The 20,201-nt window shown below is 41.4% G+C and overlaps 1 protein-coding gene across 7 annotated transcripts in view; it reads left to right on the top strand.

Annotated features, from left to right (window-relative positions):
* The window catches only part of DLGAP2 (DLG associated protein 2), a 748,630-nt gene that overhangs the window by 693,986 nt on the left and 34,443 nt on the right, over positions 1-20,201 (top strand). The window lies entirely within an intron of this gene.

Below are 20,201 nucleotides of genomic sequence, written 5' to 3'. Positions count from 1 at the left end.
CCTCCTCCTCCTCCTCCTCCATTAAACGCAGTGAAGCGGACAGATGTGTGGACCTACTCTCCAGCTGTGACGGATCGGATGCTATCCCTAACTCCTCTGTGTGATCTGAGTTATCCCTGATGTCAATCAGGGATTCTCTCAGAACACACAAGAGCGGGATTGTAAGGCTCACCATCGCATCCTCAGAGCTCACCCTCCTTGTGGACTCCTCAAAGACCCGTAGGATGTCACAAAGGTCTCTCATCCATGGCCACTCATGGATGTGAAACTGAGGCAGCTGACTTTGTGGCACCCTAGGGTTTTGTAGCTGGTATTCCATCAAAGGTCTCTGCTGCTCAACCACTCTATTCAACATCTGAAACGTTGAGTTCCAGCGTGTGGGGACGTCGCACAAAAGCCGGTGTTGTGGCACATGCAGGCGTTGCTGGAGAGATTTTAAGCTAGCAGCGGCTACTGTCGACTTGCGAAAGTGGGCGCACATGCGCCGCACTTTCACCAGTAGCTCTGGAACATTGGGGTAGCTCTTTAGGAAACGTTGCACCACTAGGTTGAAGACGTGGGCCAGGCATGGAACATGTTGGAGTCCGGCAAGCTCCAGAGCTGCTACCAGGTTCCGGCCGTTATCACAAACGACCATGCCTGGGCCCAGGTGCAGCGGCTCAAACCATATTGCCGTCTCATCGAGGAGGGCATCCCTCACCTCGGAGGCAGTGTGCTGTCTGTCCCCCAAGCTGATCAGCTTCAGCACAGCCTGCTGACGTCTACCAACGCCAGTGCTGCAACGTTTCCAACTCGTAGCTGGGGTCAATCTAACAGCGGAGGAGGAGGCGGTGGCGGAGGAGGAGGCGGTGGCGGAGGAGGAGGCGGTAGAGGAGGAGGAGGAGGGGGGTGTTCTTCTCGTGTCCCTGCCAGGAATGTTAGGCGGGGAGACGAGGTACACCGGGCCAGTTTGGGAAGCAGTCCCAGCCTCAACTACATTCACCCAGTGTGCCGTCAGTGAAATGTAGCGTCCCTGTCCGCATGCACTTGTCCACGCGTCGGTGGTCAAGTGGACCTTTGTGCAAAGCGCGGAACTAAGGGCCCGCCTGATGTTGAGTGACACGTGCTGGTGCAAGGCGGGGACGGCACACCGGGAGAAGTAGTGACGGCTAGGGACGGCATAGCGAGGTGCCGCAGTTGCCATCAGGTCCAGGAAGGCGGGAGTTTCAACAAGCCGGAACGCCAACATCTCCTGGGCCAGCAGTTTAGCGATGTTGGCGTTCAAGGCTTGCGCGTGTGGGTGGTTAGCAGTGTATTTCTGCCGCCGCTCCAATGTCTGAGAGATGGTGGGTTGTTGTAAAGAAACGCCTGATGGTGCCTTTGATGGTGCAGGAGAAGGAGATAAGACAGGACCAGGGGAGGATGAGGTAGAAGTCAACAAAGTGGCGGAGGCAGATGAAGTGGTGTCCTGGCTCGTCCTCTGGAGTGCATCGCCAGCACAGTCAGCAGTGGCAGTGGCAGAGGCAGAGGCAGAGGCAGTGGCAGTGGCGTGAACGGCAGGCGGCCTTTGTCCTGCCGTTGCTGCCTGCCACTGATTCCAGTGCTTGGATTCCAAATGACGGCGCATTGAAGTGGTGGACAGGTTGCTCTTCTCAGAGCCCCTAATCAATTTCGAGAGGCAAATTGTGCAGACAACACTATATCTGTCCTCGGCGCATTCCTTGAAAAAACTCCACACCTTCGAGAAACGTGCCCTCGAGGTGGGAGTTTTTCGGGGCTGGGTACGAACTGGAACATCTTGGGAGATTCCGGGTGTGGCCTGGCTTCGCCTAAGCTGCTGACCTCTGCCTCTGCCTCTAGCTACCCTTTTTGGTGCTGCACCTGCCTCAACATCCACACTACTTTCCCCGCTTGACATCCCCCCTGTCCAGGTCGGGTCAGTGTCCTCATCATCCACCACTTCCTCTTCCAACTCCTGTCTCATCTCCTCCTCCCGCACAATGCGCCAGTCAACTGGATGCCCTGACGGCAACTGCGTCACATCATCGTCGATGAGGGTGGGTTGCTGGTCATCCACCACCAAATCGAACGGAGATGGAGGAGACTCTAGTGTTTGAGCATCTGGACACAGATGCTCCTCTGTTAGGTTCGTGGAATCGTGACGTGGAGAGGCAGGTTGAGGGACAATGAAAGGAGCGGAGAACAGCTCTGGGGAGCAGGGACAGTTTGGGTTATTGTTCTGTAAAGCTTCGGAATTTTGGGAGGAAGGAAGACAAGACTGTTGGGTAATAGGAGGAGAGGAGGCAGAGTCTGACTGGCTGCTGGACAATGTGCTGTAAGCGTTCTCTGACAGCCATTGCAAGACCTGTTCCTGGTTCTCGGGCCTACTAAGGTTTGTACCCTGCAGTTTAGTTAATGTGGCAAGCAACCCTGGCACTGTGGAGTGGCGCAATGCTTGCTGCCCCACAGGAGTAGGCACGGGACGCCCTGTGGCTTCACTGCTACCTTGCTCCCCAGAACCATTCCCCCGACCTCGCCCACGGCCTCGTCCACGTCCCTTTCCGGGAGCCTTGCGCATTTTGAATTCCTAGTTAGAAATTGGCACTGTATACCAGTAGTAAAAATTGTGGGTGCACGTAACCCCAATATATTCTTTGAATTCCCAGTCAGAAACTGGCACTATATGGCAGTAGCAAGAAATGAGGGTATTTGTATTCCCAATATATTCTTTGAATTCCCAGTCAGACAATGGCACTGTATACCAGTAGTAAAAATTGTGGGTGCACGTAACCCCAATATATTCTTTGAATTACCAGTCAGAAACTGGCACTATATGGCAGTAGCAAGAAATGAGGGTATTTGTATTCCCAATATACTCTTTGAATTCCCAGTCAGACAATGGCACTGTATACCAGTAGTAAAAATTGTGGGTGCACGTAACCCCAATATATTCTTTGAATTCCCAGTCAGAAACTGGCACTATATGGCAGTAGCAAGAAATGAGGGTATTTATAACCCCAATATATTCTTTGAATTCCCAGTCAGACAATGGCACTGTATACCAGTAGTAAAAATTGTGGGTGCACGTAACCCCAATATATTCTTTGAATTACCAGTCAGAAACTGGCACTATATGGCAGTAGCAAGAAATGAGGGTATTTATAACCCCAATATATTCTTTGAATTCCCAGTCAGACAATGGCACTGTATACCAGTAGTAAAAATTGTGGGTGCACGTAACCCCAATATATTCTTTGAATTACCAGTCAGAAACTGGCACTATATGGCAGTAGCAAGAAATGAGGGTATTTGTATTCCCAATATACTCTTTGAATTCCCAGTCAGACAATGGCACTGTATACCAGTAGTAAAAATTGTGGGTGCACGTAACCCCAATATATTCTTTGAATTCCCAGTCAGAAACTGGCACTATATGGCAGTAGCAAGAAATGAGGGTATTTGTATTCCCAATATATTCTTTGAATTCCCAGTCAGACAATGGCACTGTATACCAGTAGTAAAAATTGTGGGTGCACGTAACCCCAATATATTCTTTGAATTACCAGTCAGAAACTGGCACTATATGGCAGTAGCAAGAAATGAGGGTATTTATAACCCCAATATATTCTTTGAATTCCCAGTCAGACAATGGCACTGTATACCAGTAGTAAAAATTGTGGGTGCACGTAACCCCAATATATTCTTTGAATTACCAGTCAGAAACTGGCACTATATGGCAGTAGCAAGAAATGAGGGTATTTGTATTCCCAATATACTCTTTGAATTCCCAGTCAGACAATGGCACTGTATACCAGTAGTAAAAATTGTGGGTGCACGTAACCCCAATATATTCTTTGAATTCCCAGTCAGAAACTGGCACTATATGGCAGTAGCAAGAAATGAGGGTATTTGTATTCCCAATATATTCTTTGAATTCCCAGTCAGACAATGGCACTGTATACCAGTAGTAAAAATTGTGGGTGCACGTAACCCCAATATATTCTTTGAATTACCAGTCAGAAACTGGCACTATATGGCAGTAGCAAGAAATGAGGGTATTTATAACCCCAATATATTCTTTGAATTCCCAGTCAGACAATGGCACTGTATACCAGTAGTAAAAATTGTGGGTGCACGTAACCCCAATATATTCTTTGAATTACCAGTCAGAAACTGGCACTATATGGCAGTAGCAAGAAATGAGGGTATTTATAACCCCAATATATTCTTTGAATTCCCAGTCAGACAATGGCACTGTATACCAGTAGTAAAAATTGTGGGTGCACGTAACCCCAATATATTCTTTGAATTACCAGTCAGAAACTGGCACTATATGGCAGTAGCAAGAAATGAGGGTATTTATAACCCCAATATATTCTTTGAATTCCCAGTCAGACAATGGCACTGTATACCAGTAGTAAAAATTGTGGGTGCACGTAACCCCAATATATTCTTTGAATTACCAGTCAGAAACTGGCACTATATGGCAGTAGCAAGAAATGAGGGTATTTATAACCCCAATATATTCTTTGAATTCCCAGTCAGACAATGGCACTGTATACCAGTAGTAAAAATTGTGGGTGCACGTAACCCCAATATATTCTTTGAATTACCAGTCAGAAACTGGCACTATATGGCAGTAGCAAGAAATGAGGGTATTTGTATTCCCAATATACTCTTTGAATTCCCAGTCAGACAATGGCACTGTATACCAGTAGTAAAAATTGTGGGTGCACGTAACCCCAATATATTCTTTGAATTCCCAGTCAGAAACTGGCACTATATGGCAGTAGCAAGAAATGAGGGTATTTGTATTCCCAATATATTCTTTGAATTCCCAGTCAGACAATGGCACTGTATACCAGTAGTAAAAATTGTGGGTGCACGTAACCCCAATATATTCTTTGAATTACCAGTCAGAAACTGGCACTATATGGCAGTAGCAAGAAATGAGGGTATTTATAACCCCAATATATTCTTTGAATTCCCAGTCAGACAATGGCACTGTATACCAGTAGTAAAAATTGTGGGTGCACGTAACCCCAATATATTCTTTGAATTACCAGTCAGAAACTGGCACTATATGGCAGTAGCAAGAAATGAGGGTATTTGTATTCCCAATATACTCTTTGAATTCCCAGTCAGACAATGGCACTGTATACCAGTAGTAAAAATTGTGGGTGCACGTAACCCCAATATATTCTTTGAATTCCCAGTCAGAAACTGGCACTATATGGCAGTAGCAAGAAATGAGGGTATTTATAACCCCAATATATTCTTTGAATTCCCAGTCAGACAATGGCACTGTATACCAGTAGTAAAAATTGTGGGTGCACGTAACCCCAATATATTCTTTGAATTACCAGTCAGAAACTGGCACTATATGGCAGTAGCAAGAAATGAGGGTATTTATAACCCCAATATATTCTTTGAATTCCCAGTCAGACAATGGCACTGTATACCAGTAGTAAAAATTGTGGGTGCACGTAACCCCAATATATTCTTTGAATTACCAGTCAGAAACTGGCACTATATGGCAGTAGCAAGAAATGAGGGTATTTGTATTCCCAATATACTCTTTGAATTCCCAGTCAGACAATGGCACTGTATACCAGTAGTAAAAATTGTGGGTGCACGTAACCCCAATATATTCTTTGAATTCCCAGTCAGAAACTGGCACTATATGGCAGTAGCAAGAAATGAGGGTATTTGTATTCCCAATATATTCTTTGAATTCCCAGTCAGACAATGGCACTGTATACCAGTAGTAAAAATTGTGGGTGCACGTAACCCCAATATATTCTTTGAATTACCAGTCAGAAACTGGCACTATATGGCAGTAGCAAGAAATGAGGGTATTTATAACCCCAATATATTCTTTGAATTCCCAGTCAGACAATGGCACTGTATACCAGTAGTAAAAATTGTGGGTGCACGTAACCCCAATATATTCTTTGAATTCCAAGTCAGAAACTGGCACTATATGGCAGTAGCAAGAAATGAGGGTATTTGTATTCCCAATATATTCTTTGAATTCCCAGTCAGACAATGGCACTGTATACCAGTAGTAAAAATTGTGGGTGTATATAGCCCCAATTCTATTGCTAGGGGACTTGCAGGGTATTTCTGGGGTGAAGGTGGGGGGGCACACCGTTGGAACGGGTATCGGGGTATATATCGGGTATACGGGAATACACTGACAGTGTATTCCATTCAGGATCCTGGGAAAGCTGGGTTGCGGCGATTGAGCCCGTCAGTGCCACGTTACACTGACAAGCTTCTCCCTGGAATTTAGCTCTTACAAGAGCTGTTGGTTGTCTTCTCCTTCCTATCCTAGCCTGTCCCTGCCTACCCAGAATCTAAGCCCTAGCTAGCTGGACGGAAACCTCCGTCCTCGGTGAATTGCAAGCTCAGAATGACGCGAAGCTGGGCGTCGCTGTTCTTTTAAATTAGAGGTCACATGTTTTCGGCAGCCAATGGGTTTTGCCTACTTTTTTCAACGTCACCGGTGTCGTAGTTCCTGTCCCACCTACCCTGCGCTGTTATTGGAGCAAAAAAGGCGCCAGGGAAGGTGGGAGGGGAATCGAGTAATGGCGCACTTTACCACGCGGTGTTCGATTCGATTCGAACATGCCGAACAGCCTAATATCCGATCGAACATGAGTTCGATAGAACACTGTTCGCTCATCTCTAGTAATGTGCAGTACCCCTTGGAGGTTGAAGTAAAGGCAGGACTGGGCAAGATCGGGGATTGGGAATAATAAATAATGGCCATTACCTTCCATCACTACTGATGAACCACTCCCTGGTTACCAGGCCATAGCTCTCCTGAAATATCATTCAAGAGAGCAATGCTGGCCAGGGTTGGAATATTTCTCTAATTCATAATAAAACTGCAAAAAGTCATATTTACAGTGTCCTTCCCAGTCAGCATATCAAAGGACCCAAGCCTTGTTGATGTTTGATTTTATAATATAATTCTAAGTCTTAATGCCCGCTTTAAGAATAATTCTTGTAATAAAAAAATGAAGTAACTGCTATTTCTGCAATTCCCTAACTTTTCATTTATAATGTAATATCACATTCTGGTATCCTCTAGGTGACACAAAGGACAAACAGGAGTACCTTCAGTTTATTAAGATTTGTAGACAAGTCATTACATTTAAGCTCTACGAAACGTAAGGAGACAACAAAACTGAACAATTACCACTCACGCATTAAATTGGATTGTTTAAAGGGGCCAAACTTGTTAACTAGCACTTAAAAAGAAATTACTTACATTCCTGTTTGCCAGTCAGAAGTCAGTGTAATAAATGCACGTAGATTTGGCGCCATTTAACAGTGCTCTGGTGACAGTACTTATTATTTGTCACAGTACATTGGCACCAACAAATAAAAATACCCATCCATTGTTCAGAGGCAGTTACACACATCCTTCAAACTGTGAATTTTCTCTAAACTGATTCAGCAGGCAGAGAATTACATGAAACTTTACAAGAATATAATTTCCAGTGCTATGAGGCTCAATATTATAGAGCTTTGGGGTTTCCATGTGCCACTGCATTGTGCTCTGTATAGAGTCACATGTTAGATTTCTTCTATGGAACAAACCTCTGTGTTGCATTTAACTTGGCATGATTTTAAATAGGACAGAAAAAAAATACCATATGCCTCCATATACAAGTATGGAGAGGTACAGCAGCGTCCTATAGAAACATTTGGATTTCCTTACATCCTGAAGGTTCTTGAACCAGGAATGTTAGTAAGCCTTAGACTTTATTCACACAGGCTCATTTTTGGGAGCTGTATGTTTATTGCCTAAAACAAAGCTATTCCTAAAATGTATTTGGGAAAAGTTGTTTTTTTAAAAAACTAATATAAAGCACATTGCTGTATATTTGTGGGATGTACATGGCCGCAGCTCAGAAGAACAGCAGGTGCTATGGACAGTTTACCCCCCGAAAAACTCCATTCACAGATGTTAATGCCTTTTACAAAGTTATTAGTACATTGAATTCCCCCGTGCCACCTTCAGGGGACTCTGATCTCTATGGCAGCCTGTGGCCTGATGACCAGTGACCTCAGGTCTACTTTCTTCACATCCCCTCATTATCCTGCTCCACAAAGGATCAATTAGCATATGCCTATGCATAGGCATGTGTATTGCATTGTTTCAAACTGAACAATTGATCATAGTGGGCCTAAAAGAAGAAGTAAAATACATGTTAAAAAAGTTGGAAAATTGTTAGCACTGCAGCCTTGCAGCACTGGAGTCCTGGTGTTCAAATCCCACCAAGGGCAAAAAACAATCTGCAATGAGTTTGCTTGGATTTCCATCCCATATTCCAAAAAAAGAAATACTGATAGGGAAAAATGTACATTGTGATCCCTATATGGGGCTCACAATCTACATTACAAAAAAAAAAAAGTTGGAAAATCTAAAATAAACAAATAAATCATCCTAAACTGTCCTTTCACCATAAAAGGACTAGTTAACACAGAGTTTTTTGCTGGTAGATTTTGACGCGGAATCCTCCTCAAAATCCACCTGCAAAAAAGGCTCCCATGCAAATGAATGCTTTTGAATGGAACCCATAGCGATTTTTTTCTGCTAGCAGGAAAAAGAAGCGACATGCCCTTTCTTCCCACAGATTCCGCAGCTGAGACAGCCGTGGCATCAACGGCGCAAGACTCACTCCGAATTAGGCCCATTCATTCGGGCCTAATCAGGAGCGGGGTGCTGTGACGGGATGCTAGTGCACTTACCCTAAAAATGCTTGATCATGAAAAAAAATATATATATATATTTGATATCATTGCAATCATAATAACCCATACATAAAACTAAAGCATTATTTCAGGGTTGACCAGAAATATGGATTTTATGGCCTATCCCTATAGAGGTTATGCTGATATGGACTGGGATAAGTGTCCAATCACAGGGGGCCTGACTGTCGGGTCCCCTAGTGATCAGGATTACTGAAAGTCCCCCAAAGGTCTCCTTGTGAATGGAGTGCCTATGCAATTGTCCCCCCGGTAAATAACTATGCACTTATCCCCCTATAAAGATCTAAATATCTAAATATCTAAGTATACTATCAAATTAATCTCAATAGAATTTTATACCAATCCTCCTCCTTATCTTCACTCACACAGTTTATATGTATAGAATCCATCCCAATACTCAGCTCACAAAGAAGTCTATGGAGAGAAGAGGGGAAAAGGAGGCTGTTAATTGACGTATTGCCTCCCTCTGTGTAGTGGTGGAGTGTTATCTTGAAGATGCAGCATTAATCATAGTGTAGTAGAGTTCAACAGCTGCAGCTAAATTTCTTTTCCAGCAGCCTCCTCCCCTCTCCATAGACTTCAATGTAAAAAGGAACTCAACCTGGTAAGTGCAAAAATAAACATATTTCTTTAACAAGACGTATTACAATGTTTCTTACTATCGCCTGTACTATTATTTTATTATAAGTTGTTTTATAATTGGAGTATGCCACTGATTAGAGACCCCCACTGGCTCAAGCCAACCACCACCACCATCACCGGCCCAATCCAACCCCATTATCCCCCACATCATACACACATACATAAATACATACACACTGATTAGGATGAGTGTAGCTCATTCAGTTCGATAAAGCCAATATGGCTTTGGTTGAATGCAGCTCTTCCTCAGGGAGAGAAACTATTTAGCAGCAGATGTGTCTTCCGGAAACTTCTGTGTGTGTCATTTTTAGGATGGTTTTTACAATTTCAATGTGACTGTTAGGGGGTTAAGCCATGCTTGAAGGTGGATATTTCTGTTAAGCATGTTCAGCTTAATGTTGTGTTTGATAGTTTTCTCCAGTTCTCAGCGTTTTACATAATGTACAATACCATATTTCTAAATTGACTACAGACGTTATTTCTCTTAATATTGGCTTTAATTTGCAAAACAGATGTTAACATTGTCTTAGAAGTTAGATTGCCAAGAGGATTATTTTTCATACCTACAAAAGTAAGATTTCTTAAATGTAGGAAGCAAGTGGAAAGAAGCAATGCTATGACATCAATTGTAATGTATTCCTGAGCTCCACTGCCCTTCTATTAGTGCAATCTCTGACATAATCTTCTATACAAAGGGATGTTTCCTTATAATTTTGGGATGTAAAATAAGTGTCAAAAAAGACCAAAGTTTTATAGGAATAACACCTAACCAGGCACATTCTATTTGCAAGCTCCTGGAGCACAGATGTCCTTCACAAATGTCACTTTACAAATAACTGAGTGACAAGCAGAGCAGGAATGATGCAGGATTATCCAGCAGGAGAGGTTGGCAGTTATGGGGTGTGGAGCCAGGTGTAAAGCAGAGCAATGCGTTGCAGGGCAGGCAAGCAGGGAATATTTTTTCAGTTTATTTTCTTTATGAAATAAAAGTTGGAGATTAGCAGCAATTTAATTCAAGATGTTCATGTAGGTGTTATATGTGACCACTAGGGACACCCTGCTGTTGTTCTACCTCTGTCTCTTTTCCAAGATATTGCTGCTTGAAGCTCTTGTGCCTATGTGATCTGTTAGAGTAGTTTCACTCTACACATTTTCAAAAATTGAATTCTGACAGAAGGAACCTCCCATTTTTTTTAAACCCCTTCCAAACATCCACCGTAATAGTATGGCGGATGACGGGTATATAAACAAGGCAGCCACTCAGGAGCTGAGCAGCCATCATAACTGCCTGGTCTCTGCTGTATAATACTGATCATGGGCATTAAGACCAAGGTGGCATTTTTATGGCAACGCAAGGGTGCCGCCATTTTGGGTAGGATCATCGTCATGACAGCTGGGTACCTATTGAAGGCTCCCAGGATTGTCTGGCATTCATTTGAATGAATTGTAATGTATTGCAATATTGATCAGACCCCTTGCATAAAAAAATTTTAAAAAATCCCTGTGTCTGAAAATGCCCAGTCTACAAAATATCGTTCCCATACAGTGAACGCTGTAAAAACAAAGCCCATAAGAAACTCACACAAATGCACTTCTTCTTGAATTCAATCCCATTTTTTTCCAGCTTCCCACTACATTGTACAGAATAATAAATAGTACCATCATGAACAACAATTTATCCCGCAAACACTAGGCTCTCATATGGTTCTGTGAACGGAAAAATAAAAAAGTAATAGATTTTGGAAGGTGGGGAGTCGAAAACGAAAATCAAAAACTGAAAAATGTCACCAGTTGGAAGGGGTTAAACAATGCATAGATAATACACAGGGTGTAAGGATGCCTTAAATCTACACACACAAATATCCCTACTAAAGTTAAAAAATAACTTTTATTTCATTGATTAAAAAGCGAGGATCCCACTAGTATATGGACTAAAAACAAGATTTGGTGTGCCTGAAGCTAAATAATCTAGGTATGGGATTGTGACTCTCAAACAACAACAGGTATAAGTGTGTGGGTAACAATGTCCTAATGCATCCACACTGCCTAGGTTTCGAGTATCTTATTATAAATGTTATCCCAAACCTACACTTCTGTTCACACCACCAATACAAATATATCTCCTAGAAAACAATGTGTCTAGAAGGAAGACGGGGGGAAAGGAGGAGGGGGGGGGGAACAGATGAAGTTCCTCACCAGTGTGAGTAAGATAAGTTATGGTACGGCTACTAATGATGGCTGCATCGATCCTTGAAAGCCTCACTGCCTGTATATATACCCTCACTCTTATGTTAATCAAGTTGCCCCCCTGTCGCAAATTTCCACCTCAACATGTTTCCCTACAGTTCATCAGGAGGTAAGTATTAGAAAAGATGTGCGGTGAAAACCGTAGTTCACGGAGCCATGATGGTTGGCCCCGCTACTTAGAGAGATCGACCTCTAAGTAGCAGGGCCAACCATCATGGCTCCGTGAACTACGGTTTTCACCGCACATCTTTTCTAATACTTACCTCCTGATGAACTGTAGGGAAACACGTTGAGGTGGAAATTGGCGACAGGGGGGCGACTTGATTAACATAAGAGTGAGGGTATATGTACAGGCAGTGAGGCTTTCAAGGATCGATGCAGCCATCATTAGTAGCCGTACCATGACTTATCTTACTCACACTGGTGAGGAACTTCATCTGTTTTTTTCCCCCCTCCTCCTTTCCCCCCCTGTCTTCCTTCTAGACACATTGTCTTCTAGGAGATATATTTGTATTGATGGTGTGAACAGAAGTGTAGGTTTGGGATAACATTTATAATAAGAAACTCGAAACCTAGGCAGTGTGGATGCATTAGGACATTGTTACCCACACACTTATACCTGTTGTTGTTTGAGAGTCACAATCCCATACCTAGATTATTTAGCTTCAGGCACACCAAATCTTGTTTTTAGTCCATATACTAGTGGGATCCTCGCTTTTTAATCAATGAAATAAAAGTTATTTTTTAATTTTAGTAGGGATATTTGTGTGTGTAGGGTTAAACAATGCATTCAATACAAATTGATCCAAATTTGTATCTATCATTCTGCCAAGTTTACTGTTATTCTGATCCTCTGTTGAATGAAACAGACAGTATAATGGTAGTAAGTTTGATAGGTTGCTTAGGCCCAGTTCAGCACACAGACCCCATAGACCATAATGGGGTTCGTGTGTTTTTCGTGTGGTGTCCACATGGAACATGCGGACAGAAAGTACTTTATGAACTACTTTCCTGTCCGCATGACTCTTGCGGACAGGACACGGAAAACACACAGACCCCTTTATAGTCTATGAGGTCTGTGTGCTTTCATTGCTCACCGCTTGCCAATGCATTTGGTATTCCGTTCGAGAGGGTCCTCATGCGGATTCCCCGAACGGAATTACCGGACACAGATGTGAACCAGGCCTTAGACCTTGTTCAGTTTACTGAAAAAGACCTTATTATAAATCATATACCTAAAAAAGAGGACACATGTACATGATGTCAGATGAAGCAAGTGTTCCCTGCAGGATGCAGAGAGACCCAAATGGTATAAGGTGGGTATCATCAAGATGTCTAATACTGATAATGCAACCACTCCTATACATGCAGTCCATGAGGTGGGGGGATGTCTAGTATTCCAAATGCACACAGATAAAACTAATATATTGGGCCTATCACATGATAATGTAGGTACACAATGCTGGCTTGCAGTCTATTAGTAATACACATTTTGTTTAGGCAGGTTACCCAGAATCTACATACGTACACCCCACTTGTACCATTTTTCCCTTGATCAACATAACGTGGCCTGTCTGCAACCTGCATAAATGAATTAATAACCATGAGGTATTAGTTGTTTTTTTGGTCTACCTCTTGCAGGTAAAGGTGTCCTCTTTTTCAGTGATTCTTGTAGCTTCTTGGAAAGTATACAGCTCATTTTCAGTGCCTGAGATCATGGAGTCCAAGAATATAATCTTTTGACAAGTTTATATGATATATGAGAATAATAAGAAATACAGTATGAGATATATAACATAGATATTCTGCTGCTTTCTATAGAAGCTACAATAATTTAGTATAAATTACTGTTTCATAAGCTTCTCTTAGGCTATCCATCTGAAAAGGACAGGAATAGCAATTGAAGCTGGGACTGCTGCTCTTTATTCCGTTTAGTCGGCTTGCTATGGAGGTCATTTACAGCAGAGTTCTAGTAACAACAAGCGTTCAAGGCTTTCTATGACACAAAAAGAACATTTTGTCCCTTTTTATTATTTGCATTCTTATTTATTTCTGTTTGGCTCCTAAATAATAGCATTCATGTTCTGTATTAACTGTATTACTTTATATAGCTTGTGATCATCTTTATGACAAAACATAAACAAGCCTCATAAGCAATTTAAGTCTGTAAAAAAGGCAAGCAACATTGAATGTTTAGAACAGATATGTACCATATATGGAGCAGCAATAATCTTTTTATTATTTGGTTTTTCTTTTTGTGACTGTCAGGCATAGCACACACTGTGCAGAAAATACCACTTATATTTCTACTTGAATACATTTTTATAATAAAATTACATAAGAAATGGACTTGGAATAACAAATAATAATGCTTGACGCCAGTTAATATTGAAAATGTCATGTAGATTCCCAGACTGATAACACATTGCCAACAAAAGAAATATATAATTTAGGAATGTTAACACTGTGTTACCTAATACCTGACTGTAATAATCACTATTACTTCATTTCTGGATTCTCCTATATCTTTAGCAGTATAAACTTCTGGACATATTGAAATGTATAGGGTAAAGAATATAGTATAAAAAATATCTCAAGACAAATAAACTATGATTCATTAAAGTGGAGGTAAGTAATCCCATTACTTTAAAATGGCAGGTTTGTGGGCTGAGCAGCTTGGTATAACATTTGCAAACAGTTAAACTTGTCCTTGAAGATCTGTACAATTGTGGTTATTGACTAGAGAAAGTAATGGATTCATAAAGGGGTTCTCCACTGATCATTTCTTTTTAAGGCTTAGATTGGCATAAGACAGTGATACTCACCTTCACCTATCCCCCCACTGCTCTTATCCTGCTGTTAACTTCTGCCTGGTTCCACTCGCCACACAAAAAATCTCTACTAAGCCCATCAATGGTTGCAGAGGTGACACAGCTCTGCAAATAATTGAGTGGCATTTTTATTATTATTATTGTTTATTTATATAGTACCATTAATTCCATGGTGCTTTACATTTGGGGGTTTACATACAATACACAAAATATACAGGTAGATATAATACTAACAGTGACCGACTGGCACAGTGGGGTAGAGGGCCCTGCCCGCGAGGGCTTACAATCTATGGGGGAAGGGGGGAGAGACAGAAGGAGAGGGGGAGACTGTATAGATGGCATTTCTTAATGTATTCTCTGTATCACAATGGGCCAGAAGGTAGAGCTGACCAGTGACCCCAGTAAGCACCAGAATCAGAGTGTCATACAATCGGTGGAAGCAAATAGGAATTATTTCTTTATGCCACTCTATGCCATTTTTATCTAGATGTAGCAAAGATATAAAGCATACTCTAGGTAGTAAATTTAGCTGGGCAGACAACAGGGAAGTGATCCAGAAACCAAGTCAGCTGGCAAACATTAGCAAGCCCAGTATTGAAGAGTAACTGGAATAGTACTAGAGTGCAGAACCAAGAGAAGAATTGAAGCCAACAGTATGAACTATGAACATAAGCAGTCAAGGAAGGACTAGGACCACTGTGAGGAACTCGAGCATATGATCAGGTGGCAGCGCTCAGGGTTGAGCAAACTCACTATATGTTAATTATTCAGAAAAATTCTGTAAATCTCTGGTCTCATTTTAAATCAGATTTCTTGTTTTGTCCGTAGTCCTCAGCTTTGATTACTACTTTGAGAAATATTGAAGATGAATTGTGTCTAAGATTTATTTTTGCATACAAGACCTGCCTCAAATACATGCCATGCATTTATAATGATACAGGGCTGCCAGTGACCTACAGTTTCAGAGCTTCCCCATAAAAAGCCAATCAGAGGATTCCACAAAAACTACATCAACCATAAAACACTAACGGCAAGAGTGTATGTATGCCTCAAAAAAGCAGCATAGCCAAAGAATGTCCTCATTAAAAAAAAAAAAAAATCTCCTCCAAGAACAGACATAAAAGAGGCCCTGGTGCCACTTTCTCATATTTCTAAAACCTGTCAGATGAGTATAGATCAGTGCCATGTTAGCATCCCAAAATCATACCAATGACTAGCACAGTTTACCGCACAAAAATAATCCTTCAGCTTACTGCATTGATGGAAAAATAAAAAATTATGACTTTTAGGAGACGATGCAAAAAAATGTTTTCCCCAAAAAAGTGTATTCATTGTACAATAGTAGCAAAACATAACAAACTATATAAATTAGGTATCAACATGGTCACATTGACCCACAAAATAAATGTAACATGTTATTTATTGCATATAATGAATGGCTAAAATTAAACAAGAAATCCCCAATTTTTTTTCATCTCCTGCCAGAAAGTTTGGCTGATTGATTGGTGCAATCATGCAATAGAAAAATCCTGGGTTTAAATAGAACAGAGTTTCTCCCAAACCCTACTGAAGGTGATCCCATGGCTTGAAGGTCCTTCGCTCATGCACCTCCGCATGCATGCACTTATAGGCCCCATACTTCAGGTTTGTTCCCACAAACTGATACACAACTGATACCTTCTCCCTTCTGATTCATTCTTGTATTTAATCCTAGGTAATGCTAGATTCCATTCAGGACTCACACAAGCTATAAGGTCTTCTAGTGCTGGAAGACCACAAAGGTGTTCCCTCAGGTTGATCCACAAATTTAGAAGATTCAGATAGGCGGAGGGGACCGTGCTATATACCTTTTGATCCTTCAGGGTCCTGACTCCTTTCTGGGATGAGGTTCATGTGACTCTTCCCCTTGGCCCTACCTTATTCTTAACACATCAATGTGATATCCTACTACAGGCCTACATGTGTTCTTTTAAAGATTTCTGGTGATGGTGGCTTGGGTCTGTATAACCAAAGCCACATCTGCCATGATGCAAGATGAGTATTTTTCCTCAGACAGCAAATTGTCGAGTCCCTGAGGCAGCACTTATATTTGTTGGGCGAACTTGGACCAAAATTCTCTTCAGACCCAGACTTTAATGAGCAGAGGCCCAGGAGAGGTGATCAAACACAAGAAACTGTGTTCTTCACCTCCCCTGCATACCCATGTTCTGTACAGGGCTTCTGCCTGACATTACAGACTGCTGAGGCCCAATCACAGGCCCCAGAAAGACCTAAGGCAGGCACCATTGCCTAGGAGAGGCGAGTTATACTGTTTACTATATTTTATCACCTTCCCTGGGCTTCCACTCATTATACTCAGTCTCCATAATATAATATTAGTTTGAGTGGCAAACCCCCAAAATTTGTAGCAGCCACTATGGGACATTAGTGTCCCCTCAACAGTTTTGAGGGGACACTATGAGACATTATACTATGTGAAGGGGCCACTATTGGATATTTTATTTGGTAATGGGCACAATGGGACATTATACTGTGTGAAGAGGCCACTGTGGATCATTATACTGTGTGGAGGGGCTACTATGGGATATTATACTGTGTGATCTATAGGACATTATTCTTAATACAACTTTAAGGAGATTGGGGCAGGTGTACATAAAAAAAAAACCCAACTTACTCACCTGTAACTGGCATTCTGATGTCTGCCACTGTAATCCATTCAGTCTCGCATATGTCAACAGTCCCTCTCAAGTGTTCATTGAGGCCGCCAATTGGTCTTAGTGCTCACGTTGGGTGTAGGGCGTCCAGGGATCAAGGCATGGTTATGCAACCAAAGGTGCTTTGGTGGCAGACACTAGAGTGCTGAGGACAGGTAAGTGTTTTGGGAGGGGGGAGTTTATGTAACATCTGCCTAATTCCTGAGCAACCCTTTTAGCACTGAGGTTGAGTGTATTTTCCTGGCTTCTTTCAAACAAGTTCCAAATGAAACCAATAGGCCTAGGGTACGTATCATTTTAGAAAAAAGTGAATATATCCTGTCAAAAAAAAATTGGAGATCATCCAATAAGATGCCCACAGGAGAGGATCTGAGAGAAACCCTGAGAGGATGACAAAGTAATCGTCACTTTCAGTGCCTGAATCACCAAAAGCAAATATCAAGTTACGCTACACAGATGAATAAACATCAGAAAACTAAATGAAACACCTAGTGGTGACAGAGTTCTTAACTTATGAATCCATGTCTCCTACTGCAGGATGAGTGGATGCCAGCCCCCTCTGCTAAGTGTTGCTCTGATCAGATCAATACACATAATAGGATGACAGCTGAATCACCATTGTGCTGCTGATGTACATGTTTGGATATTGGGGTGTCTCTACCTTGGTGAATGGGCCCTGTTGATTGATCGCTCTTGTCTGCAATTCCCTAATGTTCTTCCCAATGTATTTCAGCCTAAAATGCAAGTTGTCTTATAAATGACTCCCTTTCAGTAGCAATTTATAAAATGTCTCACCTCACATTTCTCCTTTAGTGACATGGTTTTGGAAGATTCTGTCTGCCTACATGAAGGTGCATGCTATACAGTCACTTCAGAACTCCATCCTTAATTTCCCATAGCTTTCATTACAGACTCATCCTGTAGAAGTAAGGCCTCATACACACTATCAGCCTTTGTGCAACACCGAGGCTGTGAGGTGTGTGTGTGTGTGTGGGGGGGGTTCAGCAAAGGGAGGAAACGGAATGGACAACGATTGAATGGACCATGTACTGTACGTTGCATAGCTGTGTTTCAAGGAACAACCTGCTGTTGTAGTACTAATAGAGAGAGAATGAACTCTTACAGAAAGATGCAAAGGTAAAAACAACTCCAAACTTACAGATAACTCCCCATCTAATACACACCTATAGCTGCCTAACATTTCATTCAGTTTTTCTGTAATTTATAATGGTAGGTAAAAACCATGCGATTCTGCAATGCACGTTTTCTGCCTTACTGCACCTCAGGCAGAAAAGACTAAATATATTTGTATTTAAGAAATCCTTTAAATGACCCATTTGATTATGACTGATTTTATTTGCTTTTATTTTTCAGGATATAAGTAGAACTGCTGTAATGATAAATTATTATACTATATATGGTAATAGCTAAGCCCTTAGGTGTATTACAATTTACATAAGTAAGCTTGGTATTTTTGTAGAAATCAATATGCTGAGGCAAAATTGTAAAACAGGCTGCTAATGAATTATACTTTCCACTTCAGCCCAATGAATAAAAATAGAACGACTATAAAAAAATAAACAATAAAAAGTACAGTAATTTGTTGTGCTTTCAGATCAAAATCATCCCCAGAAAAGTCTCTAAAGCTTGAGGAATTAATTTCAATAATTAAACTTTTAATAGTTAAGTGAAGCGAAGTAACTGCAGCATAAGTAATGATTTTATTTGGTCAGATGATTCCTAAAAAAAAAATGCAAATATATCATGTATAGTCTTCATTAATAAACTTTTTGACAGATTGTGCAGTTATTTCTTCTACTCTGGGTCATACAGGGATGTAACAAGAACAGAGATGGAATTTATTTCAAGCATTTTATTTGCTACACAACTATTTACTTTACAATATTTTAATCATACTAGTTAATAAAAGTTGTGCATAAAACATGAACTATATTCATTGAAAGAACATAACTGGTCTGTGATGCTTATTCACCTGTATTTGGTGCCAGGGTCAAACTTCGGGGCTCCAAGCAATGTCTGGGGGGCCTCCAATCAAACATTTTAGACTCCCTCTATACCGCATGTGCTCCCCATTTGCAGACCAAAAAAATTGGACAAGATAGAGGAGCATTCCAGACTCCCTGTGCTGCTCCCCTTCTTATTTTATACAGGACTGCTCCAGACAATATAATGCCCCCTTTACTTACCCCCACGCAGTATAACGCCACCTTTATTGGCCCCACACAGTATAACACTATAGCACCCTTTTATTGGGTTCAACACAGTATATTGCCCTTTTTATTAGACCTATACAGTATATTGCCCTCTTTATTGTCCCCCACATAGTATATTGCCTCCTTTATTGTCTTCACACAGTATGAGGCCCCTATTACCGGCCTTGCATAGTATAATGTCCCTTTTACTGGAGCGCACACATTGCTGCATAGTCCTTTATTGACCTCCACACAGTATTCTGCCCCCAATAGTAGCCTTGTCCTAGCTCTTCTCCACTTTTGCTTGAGCCTGCTATATTTTATATCCATTTGCTGAGTTTTTTCATATGACTAGTCAGGTGCACCATCCTGAAAAGAGCATTAGGCATAGAATGGTGTAAACTCACCTCTAAAGCTTCACAACAGGTCCACTCATGTTCTAGGTTTGCTTATGGTTATCCAGCCATTAAATGTAAAGTATAGAGAATATTGATATCACTATACAGTGATACAAGGTCAACTTTTCTCTAAACCACTTAGTTGAAAATCTATACAATTGTATTATCTTTTCTATATATGTGTGAGAACACATTAAACAGCAAAAATATAGTATTATCTATAATGTATTTGGTGCACTGTAATGCTCTAGTATTTACATTCTTGAGAGTAACTTTAAAGGGACTAAGAAAATGAGACTAAAGGCAGGAAATGCTTGTTATATGAGTAAACATAACTGAATACATTTACATGTGTTTGGACCATGTACACTATTTTCAGGCCCATGAAAT

Source organism: Leptodactylus fuscus, chromosome 3 (assembly GCF_031893055.1).
Source record: "Leptodactylus fuscus isolate aLepFus1 chromosome 3, aLepFus1.hap2, whole genome shotgun sequence".
NCBI classification, from domain to species: Eukaryota; Metazoa; Chordata; class Amphibia; order Anura; family Leptodactylidae; genus Leptodactylus; species Leptodactylus fuscus.
The sequence above is the reverse complement of the archived record's forward strand: the minus strand, read 5'-3'. Positions and strand labels throughout refer to the sequence as shown.